We start from the raw sequence: 4,567 nt of genomic DNA, 5'->3' as shown, positions 1-4,567 counted from the left end.
TTCAAAACAAATTAAATTCACCATTCAGGAGACTAAGGCAGAAGAGTTTCAGGTTACAAAACAAACACACACTCACACACACTCTCACACACACTCTCTCTCTCTCTCTCTCTCACACACACACACACACACACACACACACACACACACGCGCACACCCCACACCCCACACCCCGCAAAATGCTAAACACAATTAATTGGATATATGAATGAGGGAAGGAGGGAGGGATATAGAATTCCCAGGAGCTGATGCAGAGAAGCCACTCAGAATAGCTGAGCAACCTTGGACATCAGACCTGCGTTAAGCTGCTTGTACCCTCTGCTCCAAACATCGTAATGTGTGCCTCCTCCCTTTGTGACTCCCCTGCTATGACCAGATACATTCTAAAACACATCCTGAAATCAAGGGAAATGGGATTCAGGCTGAGCTATTTTTAGGTGCCCACCCAGAAAGGTAACCTCTGTCCCCTGAATGAGCTTTCAGGGAAATTCCCCATTTACCATTGTATACCTATGCTTAAAATCAGGTATATCATGGGAAAGGACAGGTGCAAGAAATGAAGGCTTATATAATCCACGTCTGTCATTCCAAACAGAAAACCATCACTAGCAGCTAACTACTACTAACTACTAACTACTTACTACTAACTACTAACTCCTCCTCCTCCCGACCCTTCACAGGGGAGTGTAAGGTTACTAATGCTTGCCTACCTCTTGCAGAGCCTGTGGCTCTTTGACAGTGTCTACCTGCACTTCTGCTCAGCTTCTGGGCAAAAGCCCTTGCTGGTTTGCTATCTGTGTGTGCTGCTTCAGTGTCTTCCACTCTTTAAGCTCAATACTGTGAACCTGACAGAGACCACTCAGATACACCTCTCCAGAAAGATCTGGACCCCATTCTCATCGCTCGGAAGGCCTCGATGGGATGAAGAAAAAAAGAATGATGGAAAGGGGGGGAGGGGGATACCTCCAACAGGAGAGAGAAACCTTGGGGGCCCAGGTGAGGAAATGAGGGTTAAAGATGAGAGCCTCACAGGACCAGATGACTCACTGTGAGACTTCACTGCTATTTAAAGCTCAATTTGCAAAGAGTGGAATTAACATAGGGTTTGAGAAGCAATTTAGCCTCCCAAGGAAAGACTACCTGAAGCAGAAATACACACTGATGTGTAATCTAACCTGTCCCCTTTTCAAGGTGTTGTGCTCTGAAAAGGTCATTTTACAAAAGATTTCTAACCTCCTCTATCCAAATCCTGTCCTCAGGAGCCCCACCCCGTCCCCCCTCCTCGCGTATCAGAAGTGAGGTGGCCCCTGGGAGAGGGTTGACAGCTATCTCATCCTACAAGCTGGCTTATTATTCATCTGTGTCACCTCACTTGTTTCAAAAGCCATAGTTCTTGTGGGTCGTAATAGTTAATATTACCAACCTCATAGGACCACCTTAAGAGGTGAGCCTCTGAACATACCTGTAAGGGACTGTGCAGATCAGGCTAATGTCTCAGTATATCTGGCAGGTTGTGTAGATTACATTAATTGGTGGGAAGACCCGTCCTAACGGCTAGACTGAATAAAAAGGAGGTGAGCTGAGTACCAGTGTGCATCTCCATCTACTTCCTGACGAGGGATGCAACATGACCAGCTGCCTCCAGCCATGGTGGCCGGTACCTTGGAACTGTGAGCCAAGTAAACCTGTCTTTCCCTATATACCAGCTTCCCATTGAGGCTTTGTGAGAGCAACACATGTAACCAATGCATAGGGTCACAGAGAGCATTCAGTGAGGAGAGGAAACACTTGATTGGCTTGCCAGCTCCGGGGAGGTACTGTTGCATCCTGGGACTCAGGCTTCTCTCACTGGGGCCTGCAGGGAGCACTTCCTTGCCTCTCTCATCACCCAGCAACCACGGGCTGCACAACTGACAGTAAGATTTCACCCCACATTGAGTAATGCCTTTACTCAGAGTCCCTTCTCCCTTATTGCCCTCCACTCGAAACATGAAACTTGGCACCTGAGCACCAACTTCTTTCTACATGATACACGGCCACAAAAAAACCCTACAGAGTCTATAAGACACACAAGGGGGAAGTGGCCATGACTTTGAAGCCTTTTGTGTTACACAGCGAGCAAAGGAAAAGAGTATTGAGGGCATTTACTATAACACCATGAACAACCAAGGAAAATACCAAGAAGTTCTACACATGTATTATGGATAAATGACAGCACATCCATCTGCTAGAATTATCTGGACTTGTTGAGAAGACTGAAGTAGACCCAAAGGTAGAGAAAGCAAGCCTCAAGATCAACTGTCAAGACTATGAAAGCCAGAGGTGGAGTTCCTGGGTGCCCGGGTCCCTCTGGGCCCAGTTACTTTCAGTGTTGGGGCAGATGTTGTGTCCTTTTTACCTTGGATCCTATTCTGGGTGTGTCAGAGCGCCTGGGAGTGGAGCTTCCTCTGGGTGTTGTAGAACTGACTGCAGAGTTCACAACCAAGGTCTGCTCAGGGCACCTGCCCAGACCGGAAGGCTCAGGATCTGCTCTTAAGGGAGCAGAACGGGGCTTTAAAAGTGAACAGGGCTGGGAACCCGCTGAGTGAGGCTTTAAAGGTGATTGTCTTTCCTCCAGTCAACATGGTTACCTCAGAGGCTCCTGAAGAGAGGCTGAAGAAGTATAAGTACTAAGGCAAAGAAATATCTTTGCAGCAACAACAGAGGATTGCTTCCAGCCTAAAACTCTGGAAGACCAAGAAAGATGAGCAGGTGCTAAAGAGAAGAAATATCAATCTATTCTCCGGTGACATGGTTTCTCAAACACTAGTCAAAGAGGCCAACTTCACTCCGGATGACATCATCTGTACTGGCTAAGTTTTGTGTCAACTTGACACAGCTGGAGTTATCACAGAGAAAGGAGCTTCAGTTGGGGAAATGCCTCCATGAGATCCAGCTGTAAGGCATTTTCTCAATTAGTGGTCAAGGGGTGAGGTCCCCTTGTGGGTGGAACCATCTCTGGGCTGGTAGTCTTGGGTTTATAAGAGAGCAGGCTGAGCAAGCCAGGGAAAGCAAGCCAATAAAGAACATCCCTCCATGGCCTCTGCATCAGCTCCTGCTCCCTGACCTGCTTGAGTTCCAGTCCTGACTTTTTTCAGTGATGAACAGCAATGTGGAAATGTAAGCTAAATAAACCCTTTCCTCCCCAACTTGCTTCTTGGTCATGATGTTTGTGCAGGAATAGAAACCCTAAGACATCATCCAAGGGGTGAATAGTTCCAATACAATCCTGCATTTCCTCGATACCCAGGCTGCCAGGGAAATGCTATCTCAGGGAAATAACCTTCCTCTAAATTTGATTATTGAAGCAGGGCTCATGCCCAAGCTGGTGGACTTCCTGAAGGTAATGCCTCTCCCTAACTTGTAGTTCGAGGACCAACATAGTCTCAGGAACTTGAGAGCAGACCTGAACTGTTGTGAAAGGGGGTGCCACTCAGTCCCTGATTGAACTCCTCTGTTCCCCACACCTGACCATGTCTGGGCAGGCAGTGTGGGACCCAGGGAATATCGCTCGTGACTGCAAAATTCAGAGACAATGTCATTTCCAATAACACCATCCTGCACCTGATCCAAAAACACACCAATCACACTTCTTCGGAACATCACATAGACTTTGTCAAACTTATGCCAAAACAAAAATCCACACCCGCCGGGCGTGGTGGCACACGCCTTTAGTCCCAGCACTCGGGAGGCAGAGGCAGGTGGATTTCTGAGTTCGAGGCCAGCCTGGTCTACAAAGTGAGTTCCAGGACAGCCAGAGCTATACAGAGAAACCCTGTCTCAAAAAAAAACAAAAAACAAAAAAACAAAAAACAAAAAAACAAAAAACAAAAAAACAAAAATCCACACCCTTGTGAGGACGCCATGAGGCAAATGCTACCGACCCTCTGTCAGCTCCTGCTCCATCATGATAATGAGATCCTCTCAGATACCTGCTGGGCCCTGTCCTCCCTGACTGAGGGTGGCAAAGAGTGCATCCATCATGTGGTGACCACCGGCATCCTGCCCAGGCTTGTAGAGCTTGGAACTCAGTGTCTTGATAGACAATCTACAGGAAAAGAAAAGCCTGTGTTTTCAGACAGAGGAAGTTAGTGGCTTTGGAAAAATTGAGTCCTTGCAGCACTACCACAACTCTTACATCAACAATGGTGCCCTGGCATCACTGAGAAATATTTATGTGAGGACGAAGATGACGACAGTTTGCCCAGGCCTGGGCTGAGAGCGTGAGAACTAAGGCATCTCACGCACCGTATTTCAGCCAAAGTACTAATCAATCATGGACTTCCACACGGCTTCTGGCGATAGCATGGACCATGGATATCCACATGGTCTCAGGTGGCAGTACAGATCTTGAACATCAGCTGGGCCCTCTGCCACAGCAAGAACCATGGACAGCATCATAGCTCTCCACAGCAGCACAGGCCAGTGATGTCAACATAACTTCAGGGATGGGGGACAGCACAAACCAGACACAATGGCATGACCTTCAGTGGTAACACAGGCCACCAACATTAATATATCCCCCAG

The 4,567-nt window shown here is 47.6% G+C and overlaps 1 pseudogene; it reads left to right on the top strand.

Moving 5' to 3' along the window:
- Positions 1-2,623: 2,623 nt before the first annotated feature.
- LOC110328343 lies at positions 2,624-4,132 on the top strand (annotated as a pseudogene).
- The last annotated feature ends 435 nt before the right edge of the window (positions 4,133-4,567 follow it).

The sequence above is a fragment of the Mus pahari genome, chromosome 10 (assembly GCF_900095145.1).
Source record: "Mus pahari chromosome 10, PAHARI_EIJ_v1.1, whole genome shotgun sequence".
NCBI lineage: Eukaryota > Metazoa > Chordata > Mammalia > Rodentia > Muridae > Mus > Mus pahari.
The sequence above is the reverse complement of the archived record's forward strand: the minus strand, read 5'-3'. Positions and strand labels throughout refer to the sequence as shown.